General features: G+C 43.2%; 2 long non-coding RNA genes across 3 annotated transcripts; one reads left to right on the top strand and one right to left on the bottom strand.

Annotated features, from left to right (window-relative positions):
* The first annotated feature begins 579 nt into the window (after positions 1–579).
* LOC123077662 (uncharacterized) lies at positions 580–5,605 on the top strand. 2 transcript variants are annotated; one of them, XR_006436755.1, is made up of 3 exons: positions 580–1,673; positions 5,181–5,363; positions 5,430–5,605. It is a non-coding gene; the product is annotated as an uncharacterized lncRNA (long non-coding RNA). The 2 variants fall into 2 exon arrangements; XR_006436756.1 differs by lacking the exon at positions 5,430–5,605 and having other exon boundaries at positions 5,181–5,364.
* Positions 4,888–6,422, bottom strand: LOC123077661 (uncharacterized). The gene is made up of 2 exons (XR_006436754.1): positions 6,019–6,422; positions 4,888–5,135 (listed from the first exon to the last, which is right to left on the bottom strand). It is a non-coding gene; the product is annotated as an uncharacterized lncRNA (long non-coding RNA).
* Positions 6,423–11,116: the final 4,694 nt, after the last annotated feature.

Below are 11,116 nucleotides of genomic sequence, written 5' to 3' on the forward strand. Positions count from 1 at the left end.
AGCACTGCGTGCCCAAGCCGAAACTTGAATTCGGGTGAGCTGGCAGCTACTTCAGCTGCCCAGCCAACGGGTCGACGCCCCTCCTCTGCTTAAAAAGAATAAACCGACGCGGGGTGAAGTCTGCAAGATTTCGAATGTCATCCAGCACGCGCCGGCCCCCCATTCGCAATGGAGATTCCGAAAAAAAGAGACAAGTCTACGGAGTTTCGAGCTGAGATGTATCGGCAGTTAGCTGTAGCACCAGAGAAGAGCTTGGTGAAAACCGGACCAGATTCACTACAGACGGACGCCCGTGGCTAGCAAGAACCGGCTACAGATTTATCGATTTATTTGTATGTACCGACAATAACTAAATAAACAAAAGGATTGCAAGCCTGGAGCTAAACGATGAGCTTCACTCATTCTGATGAGCCCAGTACAGCTGACGCACTGTCGCGTTTGTGGCAGGGTCACGAAAAGATCTTCGTCACGTCCTGCTGCAGAGATCGCACCAAAAATAATGGATGGAACCAGTGCACGTGGACCGGTTCTCCAGGGTCAGCCAAATACGTGTAGACTCAGCGCACAGGCCTACCGAGCCCGATTTTTCTCCATGCAGTTACCACTTTCCATACTACTCCTCTCCTAACGTAGATTTCTTTCTTTCTGTTAGACTATAATCCCCACCTCGTTCCTCTGCACGCCTCCGCAGCCTCCCTCCCTCCCCCCACGTCCCACCTCGCCGGCGTACCTTGGACGGCGCGCTGGGGATTGCCCCTGTTGCCCAGGGTCAAGTTTCCCCGGCATCTGAGCCGCGCTTGGATGGAGGAGTGAGGGACGCCGACCGCCGGTCATCCTTCTCAATTCCACCATGGCGGATCCGGTGGGATTCCAAGTGACCTCTACGGCCGGCCTCTGTCGAGGTGTTGAGCGGCCAACTGGTGATCCGATCTGACTGACTGACGGGAGATGAGGCAAACTGGTGAGTCGATCTGACTGACTGACGGCAGGTCCGGTCCGTCGCCGCCCGGCGACGGTGACTGTTCACCGCAGATTCCAGGCCGGCAATATAATTCTTGCAGATCTACCAGAGGAGCATCCGCTATTGCTTTGACCACGACGGATCTGAAGGTACCGGTGGGTACTCAGATCTGCAAGGATATACAGCCGCGCAGGTCTCCACTGCCAGAGTCATGGCAAGTCGCAGAACCATGCTTACCGGTGATGGGATTCATCGCGGTAATTTTGCGCTAACGCCGTGGATGCGGTGGCACGGTGGGTCGATATAGTCCTCGGACCGAGAAGGTTGTATCTAGCTTTCTCGTCTACTCATCCCAGCAGAGCTCACTAGCCCGCGACACAGCTACTGTTTGATCTCCCGTGGCAGAGGCCTAGATCTGTTCGATTTGCTGAGGTCTGCGGTGCACTTGGCTGAAGATAAGTGATGCAGCTTTGGATATTCAGCCATGGCTGATGACAAGTGATGCAGCTCGGACACTCAGATCAGATGCGTGACACAGGATGTCGACTCGGCTCGCAAGATATTGGTTTGGAGCAGGCCAGTTAGGTGCAACGGTTGCCCAGTCTTGGAGATCAATATTTCACTTGAACGTTGGTAAAATAGCACAAGTGAGATATGTGGTTTTGAGGATTGTTTGACAAGATGATGGTTTATTTTTATTTTTGTTCCTCAGGTAACTAATAACTAACCGCGTTATTTTGCGGCTATTTTAGAATTATTATTCAAATGTTTATCATTGAAAATTTAGTTGTGTTTGTATTAGATGTCTAAGATTGTAGATCGTGATGTACGATTGCCATGTTTATCACTCAAAATTTTATTATATGTTTTTTCACAAGACAACGGATTGTGCATCTTGTGTTTCTATTATTGAAAAATTAGTTGCGATGATTAGTATACTACTCCCTCCGTCCCATAATATAAGAGCGTTTTTTACACTAGTGAGCGTTTTTGACACTAGTGTTCACTAGTGTCAAAAACGCTCATATATTATGGACGGAGGGAGTAATAATTTAGCCTTTTCTCATTTTGTTATTTGTTTAACGAACTTTTTCCTACTTCAAACAACCTAGTTCAGCAATTGCAAACTGAGCCTTAGTATGCATAGTTGCAAAAAATGATGGCATGTGCATATTAAGCGTTATTCAAGTAACTGGCAAAATGATGTACATTAGATATGCTGTACACTACATGTCATGATTATCCAATTAGGGAAAAATAAGTTTTTGTTATTAGTACTGAACATGTCTTGTGATTCTACGTGGCATGAAAATAAGTTTGATATCATTGTGTGATTCTAGTGTTTATATCATTACAAAATCGTACATATTGTCTGGCAAGATGATGGCTTGTACATTGTTGATGCATTTTTCAAGCAACGAGTAGAATTAACCACATAATTTTGTTGTTGTAAAACATCATTAAAAAAGCTATAATGTTGACTATTGAAATTTTGAGGGTATCTATGGTTCACACGTTTCTAATATGTAGGAATAGGTAAAACACATGAATATGTAGGAATATGGTTTTATCGCCGACGGTCCCGTCAGTAATAACTCGGCGTCAGTTTTGACCGGTCAATGGTGCTGACATATGGGCCCAGAAGATGTACCTGCACACAACATGCTCGAGGAAATGCCACAAAGAGAACCGTTGGGTCCCACGTTCAAAACCGTTCTTGTTGACTTTTAGTGCCACATGGATCTCACTAGCGGGCCCCTCGTGCCAGAAACCGGTTTAGATCAGCCGTAATCAGTCTACCCAGAAACTGGTAGATTTTCGTAGCCGTGAGTAAAGTGGTTGCTAAATAGAACCCATGACTCGAATTTGGTAGTTTTTTGCACTTCACTCCCAGAAAAGGAATGGCAAAACTTGTGGTAAAAAAATTTCAGGAAGTGTTTGACTTCTGTTACCCCCTTCCAAAAATTTCTCTCCGTTTCCTCACATAATGAGTCCCTATGTTCAACAAGTGTTTGACTTTGGTTACCTCCTTCCACGATTGTGAAGCTTTAATGCTAGTTGTACCACATCTAAAGATATCCCTCCCTTGCTGAATTTTCCAAACCCATTTTAGAACCAACGCGATATTCACGATTTTGATATTTAAAATCATAGGATCCCCATATTCTTTAGGAGTACATACCCTCTCCGACTCAACCATGTGGTATTTAAAAATCTCTCCAGGTCTGTTTGATAAACCTCAACTTAACAATGTTCATCTTGGCGTGCACCCGATCCCGTAACAGTCGCACCTACATGGACAAGTACATCTATATGGGAGAGGCTAACAAACAAGAGTTGGTCAAAATAAGCCTACCCCAGAAGAAAGAAATTTAGCAGCTCCCCATTGATAATGATGGCTGTTTTGCTGCCAACTAAAAACTGCATCCCATTAGTCTCCAGAAGAGCTATCTAACCATCTCCATTGTTTCAATGATTATTATAGGGCAAAGGGGCAGAAATACAGTATGAAATTAAAACCTAGCTAAATCTCATTTTTTATGCAAAAAATCAAGAAGATTTGGGATAATTTTTTAGTGTAGAACATGTCTAGATCCTGCAAGAAATTAAACTGTTCCAACATATCATGACAGACACACGTAAAATGTCCCCACGTTTGACTATCAATCAGCTCCCACAAATGCACGTTGCTACAATCTAATACAGAATTCTACATAAGCCAAATTTGATTTTACGAGAGCATTACAATCTGCACTTATATAGTTACAACCAGCAACAGTCATAGTTGACGGTGGTAGGTGCATTAAGAAAACTGAATTAGATAAGACCACTTCATTGAGAAGTTTGACTGTGATGCAACATGCAATCATTTAATTTAATCAGTAGTGCTCCAAGGTATTCTAGAAGTCAGATGCAGCTTCAAGACAGTAATATCTGCCTCTTCTTATCGTCAACCACAAGAAAGGGTACAAACAGGAAACAAACAAAAAATTGACTATTAAAATTACCAGTTCAGGAGGTAAAATCAATCAATTCTTCAGTTCAAGAATAGCGGTATGGGGCATTGCAATCTGCGCTCATATCCTAGTTACAACCAGCAACACAGACACTCAGAGTTCACGGTGGTAGTTGCAATAGATAAGTGCATGAAAAAAACTGAATTACAGCATAACACTTCATTGAGAAATTAACTATGATGCAACATACAAGCATTTAATTTAATCAGTAGGGCCCCCAAGGCATTCTAGAAGTCAGGTACAGCTTCAAGTTAGCTAAGGGTAAAATCTACCTTTTCTCATTGTCAGCTAGAACAAAGGGTACAAACAGGAATCACCCTAAAAGTTTACTATTAAGAAGACCACTTGATCAGGATATAAAATCAGTCAATTCTTCATTTCAAGAATTAATGATATAAGGCATAAAGCATGTTTAATGGGCAAAAGGCCAGAAATGTGACATTAAACCTAGCCTAAATCTCATTCTTTATGCAAGAAATCAAGAAGATTTAGGATAATTTGTTAGTGTAAAATATGTCTAGATCCTGCAAGAAAGAAAACCGTTCCAACATATCATGACAGACATGTAAAATGGCCCCACATTTGACCATCAATCAGCTCCAACAAATGCATGTTGCTACAATCTAATAGAGAATCCTACAATTATACGAGAGCGTCACAATCTACACCATATCCTAGTTACAACCAGCAACAGTCATAGTTGACGGTGTAGGTGCAGTAAGAAAACTGAATTAGTCAAGACCACTTCATTGAGAAGTTGGCTGATGCAATATGCAAGGGTTTAATTTAATCAGTAGTGCTCCAAGGTGTTCTAGAAGTAAAGGTACTGCTTCAACTCATCAAAGAGTAAATTTGCCCGTTCTCATCGTCAGCCGCAAAAAGGGTACAAGCAGGAATCAGACAAAAAGATGACAGCTCAAAATCAACTTTTAGAATCACCCTCTTTTTACTATGATCCTCGTGATTGTCTCAATAGATCGATTCCACAAAGCATAATATGCAGTACGTAGTAGCTAGATAGTAAGGTTCAGAAGAGTATATAACAGTTTACAATATATATTTATGCCCCTAGACTTTTTTTGTTCAGTTCTCTTCCATGCCCATTCCATGCCTTAGTCCTCTTGTTTCTTCAGTTCTTCTCTCCCATTCGAGTCCTCCTATCAACAGAGAAAGTTAGCATTTGGTTTTTCTTTGCATGGCAGATGCAGTAAGATGAATGGCAGATGGCAAAATGCAGAGTCATAATTTGTAGCAATTAAATACTGAATGACAGATGGCAGAAATTATGAATTGGTTGCAGAGGCAGTAAGGTGAATGGCAGATGGCAGACATTCAGGGGCAATTCAACAGTGCACAGCAAGCCTAATACAATTTACTTCAGAGAGGTATGTAAGCACCCTTTATTCACCTCAGAGCTCTCTGATTCAAATGTTCTGAGTGAGTGCTTGCAGGAAATAACTTCCAAGATCTTACGGATGAGGGCAACGGCTACAGCATGTAAAGGGGTACAGACTGTTTTGATAAATAAAATATATATTACCACCTCCCAGAGGAAATATTGCTCTGCTGCATGCTTGTAAAGTGTAATTGGCAACTCGAGTTCTATTCAATGCAAGTTTTGTCTACAGATCTGTCTAGATGTTACTACTAATTTGCTCATCTGATGCCTGACGAATTGACCAATTGCTGTATAATGCTAAGTCGCGAGTTCCGAATTCTATAATCACAACTGCCAAAGTAGTGATAGTCGCCGGTTATGAATTCTATAATCAGATCTACAGCACTGGGAGTTGACAGTTTGATTTCTATATTCAGATGTCGGGATATTATGACTACTAGCATGCAGGCCTGTCAGATCTGAGCAGTCCCGTCAAATCCAGCAGAACTGGTTGCAGCGAGAGTACGATCTGCTGCGCCCGGTACGAAATTATATAATCAAGTCTCGCAGTGCCCGTCAAAAAGCTCCGATCTCGCACCGGCCGTCAAAAAACAATCAGATCTCGCACAGTAGGGAAGAGCGGCGGTCGGAGTTATGAATACCTTGCCTGATCTGTCATCAGATCAGGTTGCCGTGCTTGATGCCGCGGGCCTTTGGCTTCTTGTGGTACCCGTCGCCATCCGGACCCTTGCGCTTCCCGCCCTTGCACGCGGCGAGGTGGGTGGCCCAGTCAGCACTCGTCAGGGCGAGACTCCTCCCGCATTTCCAGCACTTCATGGGGATCGTCGGCTCCTCGGCTCCTCGGGGGGAACGCCGTCGGGGTTGGGGTTGGGGTTGGGGTTCGCGTCCGGGTTGGGGTTGGGGTTCGCGTCCGGGTTGGCGTTGGGGTTGGGGTTCGGGTTCGGGTTCGCCATCTGCTTGGTGGTGGCGGGGATACGGTGGCTGCTCCGATCAGTGGGCGGCGCTGGGTTTTATCTGGCCGGCGGGCGTGAACTGGGGTGGGTTGGGGTGGGTGGGGGTGAGCAAGGGGTGAGCATCTGTACGCTGATCTTATATATAGAGCTCTGGTTTCCTCTCTTCAGTTTTTTTTTCCTTCTTTCCTTTTGCTTGTCTCATTTTTTGTTTTGTTTTTATTTCTTTTTATGAATTATATGTCAAAATACATTAGCATGTTGCTTGTACCGGCTCATGGCACATTCGGCTCACACGTCAAATTTATAAGAGCATCTAAAATAGGACTAGACTAATTTGACCCTGTATGTCCGCAGACGCTTCCATACCCTCATTTATCCGTGCACGCAACCATAAACCTTATTTTTCCTTCTATATATTTGATCACATGCATATGATTGGTGAAAATGGAGAGAAAGAAAACAACAAAATAAAGAAACAGAATTTGCGCAAAAAATAATAAAAAAGAAAGAGAAAAAATTGTCTGGAGTGGGCCGGATCTGATGTGACGGATGGCCCGGACAACCCCCTCACCGTCTGTTTTTAGGCGCCTTGATGATATTCTAGGTAGCTTGTGTATATGAATTGATACGAATCAATCCAAAGAAGCGAGGTGTGATTATCTCTACTCTTATAAAAAACCGACTTGGTGATGATGGTGTGCCTGTCATCTTGCAATATAGACCGTCTGATGGATAGAAATCAAACTATGGTCTATATTTTCTCATCGGTATCACTGTACAAGACTGTAGGTCATGTTACACATTTTTGCTAAAAATAGCATCCCGTTTGACTTCAGTCTAATAGATCTCTCTTTTTTATACAATATTTTGTCACATGCTTCATATACTTTATTTTTTTCAAAATATATCCCGAGAGCATTTTTTATATATTTTCGTAATAGTTTTACTTTTCTAGCATCTATTTATGCATATATTTTCCTGAGGTTTCCGCAGCAACACGCGGCGCATCTAGTTTATTTAGTGAGGGGAAAACAAATAGTGGGTTTGAAAGAGAGCTGATGGTGTAGGGAGTTTTAACATGTCTAGCACGCTCTACAGATCCCTGAATTTTCTTGTTTGTTGCATGCAGGTGTTGGTTGGTTTTTTATAGAGTTTTTTTTTTTTGCATGGCTGGCTTGTCAATCTGTTCTTTAGTTTCAAGCAATCTGGTACTTCCATCAAGCTACATGTGCAAGTGAGAAAGGAGGTTTTCGGGTCAAGGTAGCATCCCCTCAACACTACTTTCTAGTTTTCGGTTCTGAAGACTACTATACTCAAGTTTTGAGCGCTTCAGGGCATACGAGGTGTCTTGATAGCAGCGTGGATTTTGATGCTTAGTGGGCTTCCTGAGATAGGTGTGGAACCAGATACACTGGGGATGGTGGTGGCTGGTCTTCGTGGGGATATTATTCAGATTTTACCATGGATGGATTGAGAGATTGTTGTAGTAGACGCATGGCCGAAGGATCCAATTGTTGGTTCCAAAATCTTCAGTTCCTTCCAACAAGTTTACAATCCATGTCACCATTCGCTAGTGGAAACCACCTCAATGATCTTGATCTTAAGCTTGTAAGACTTGTTCTGCAGAGGGTTTGAAAATATGTGTTTAAGTCCAAAGTGTACGTACCAGAAAGCAACATCGAGATATTTTCAAAGTACCATCTTATCATTAGGTTCTACACCAGCCAAGACATTGATAGTTGTCTCAATTGCTTCTGGAGACCTTGTCCAGGATTCTGCAATTCAATTTCGTAAGGAACATTCCTAATTCAATCCAATTACAACATGTCAAAATCAGCTAGTGCATGAAGCAACAAACAGACCAGAATGAAAAATTCTAACATGGTAGCAGTTGAGAATGTGTTCTTGAAAGCCAGTGCATCTGACATTTTGGAGACATTTTGTTTAGGTGTTTTGTGCAAATTTCAGTGACCAAATGAAATATGAAGACACACAGGTCAATATTTATATATGCGTACTGGTCCACCATTACTCCAACAAACAATATCAGAATAGGTTTCCTTTTTAGACCAGTCATGCAATGTGTTTGCATCAAACGACTGCACAAAATCTCCCCAAAAGTAGCAGATGCATGTTTTCTCCACAATTCATTATCGAGTTATTTCGTGCGATGAAACTACATGTGAAATATATGATGCCAATATCTCAGTAAAAATAAACACTCCCCTATGTGGTGTCTTGGTTGTCCAGCAATGGCGGTAGGGGGTAAAAGGTAGGCAACAATAGTAACCAAACCAATTACATCTATAGGTTTAGAAAAATGTAAGAGTTTCAGAGTAGGACAAAGCAAACTGGTAAGGAAGTCAAGTTTCACAAATTAAAATTCATGCAAACTAACCTGACATAAGCACAATTGATCCAATATGTTTTTCAATCTTGTAAAAAACAGAAACACGTTATAAGGAAAGCATAGGAAATCCCGATGGCTGAGGATTTATAGGAATCACATTGGTTCTGCTTATAAAAGGTTGTAAGGGTGATCTACTGCTTTTCTTTTGCCTTTATTACCAAATGTCGTTCAATACCCCTCTCCGATAATGTCGCTGAACTTGCTCATCTTGTCTTTTCATAGTAGTCACTCTATTGTTCCTCCCTAAGAAAGAAATTTAGTGGCACTATCTGTCATTTTTTAGCTACGGCACTAAGCAACACAAATCTAATTATATATATATAATAACTACTATATGAAGGAAATATGCCCTAAAAGCAATAATAAAGTTGTTATTTATATTTCCTTATATCATGATAAATGTTTATTATTCATTCTAGAATTGTATTAACCGGAAACTTAGTACATGTGTGAATACATAGACAAACAGAGTGTCATTAGTATGCCGCTACTTGACTAGCTCGTTAATCAGAGATGGTTAAGTTTCCTAGCCATGGACAAAGAGTTGTCATTTGATAAACGGGATCACATCATTAGAGAATGATGTGATTGACTTGATCCATCCGTTAGCTTAGCAATATGATCGTTTAGTTTATTGCTATTGCTTTCTCCATAACTTATACATGTTCCTATGACTATGAGATTATGCAACTCCCGAATACCGGAGGAACACTTAGTGTGCTATCAAACGTCACAACGTAATTGGGTGACTATAAAGATGCTCTACAGGTGTCTCCGATGGTGTTTGTTGAGTTGGCACAGATCGAGATTAGGATCTGTCACTCTGATTGTCGGAGAGGTATCTCTGGGCCCTCTCGGTAATGCACATCACTATAAGCCTTCCAAGCAATGTGACTAATGAGTTAGTTACGGGATGATGCATTACGGAACGAGTAAAGAGACTTGCCGGTAACGAGATTGAACTAGGTATTGAGTTACCGACGATCGAATCTCGGGCAAGTAACATACCGATGACAAAGGGAACAACGTATATTGTTGTGCGGTTTGACCAATAAAGATCTTTGTAGAATATGTAAGAACCAATATGAGCATCCAGGTTCCGCTATTGGTTATTGACCGGAGATGAGTCTCGGTCATGTCTACATAGTTCTCGAACCCGTAGGGTCCGCACGCTTAACGTTCGGTGACGATCGATATTATGAGTTTATGTGTTTTGATGTACCGAAGGTAGTTCGGAGTCCCGGATATGATCACAGACATGACGAGGAGTCTCAAAATGGTCGAGACATAAAGATCGATATATTGGAAGACTATGTTTGGACATCGGAATGGTTCTGGGTGAGTTCGGACATTTACCGGAGCACCGGGGGGTTACCGGAACCCCCCGAGGAGTGTATGGGCCTTATTGGGCCTTAGCGGGAGAGAGGAGGAGGCGGCCAGGTGGAGGGCGCGCCCCCCCAAGCCCAGTCCGAACGGGGTGGGGGGCCGGCCCCCCTTTCCTTCCCTCTCTCTCCCCCTTCCTTCCTCTCCTACTCCAACTAGGGAAGGGGGAATCCTACTCCCACCGGGAGTAGGAATCCCCCCTTGGGCGCGCCATGAGAGGGCCGACCCTCCCCCTCCTCCACTCCTTTATATACGGGGGAGGGGGCACCCCATAGACACACAAGTTGATTGTTTTAGCCGTGTGCGGTGCCCCCTCCATAGATTTCCACCTCGGTCATATCGTTGCAGTGCTTAGGAGAAGCCCCACGCCGGTAGCTTCATCATCACCATCATCACGCCGTCGTGCTGACGAAACTCTCCCTTGACCTCAGCTGGATCTAGAGTTCGTGGGACGTCACCGAGCTGAACGTGTGCAGATCGCGGAGGTGTCGTACCTTGGGTGCTAGGATCGGTCGGATCATGAAGACGTACGACTACATCAACCACGTTGTCATAACGCTTCCGCTTATGGTCTACGAGGGTACGTTTTTTTTTAGGAACAATGGACAGTGAGGGCACCCCCTCACTGACTTTTATATTTATGCCGGGGAACACAAAGTACAAGGGAGTTTACATGGGTATAGAGAAAGGGAGAGACCCTATACACAGGTATAAGGAGGGGTACAAGTGCATTGTAACAGCGCACTACACAGAAGGGTCATTTGGGCCGACCACTAGCTCAATGAAAGGCCATAGGGCTTCCTTCACATGATGCTTCATCATTCCAAAATCATTTCGAAATCTCTGGCGCCATCCATTCCTCGTGGGGGCGATCCCTCTAAAGTGCTTGTTGTTACGCTCTTTCCAGATGCTCCAAGCCGCTACAATGAAGATTTCCATGAACATGGGTTGCGTCCAGATCTCCTTCACCGCATGTAGCAGCTGCAGCCTGTT

Source organism: Triticum aestivum, chromosome 3D (genome assembly GCF_018294505.1).
Source record: "Triticum aestivum cultivar Chinese Spring chromosome 3D, IWGSC CS RefSeq v2.1, whole genome shotgun sequence".
In the NCBI taxonomy this organism is placed as follows: Eukaryota; Viridiplantae; Streptophyta; class Magnoliopsida; order Poales; family Poaceae; genus Triticum; species Triticum aestivum.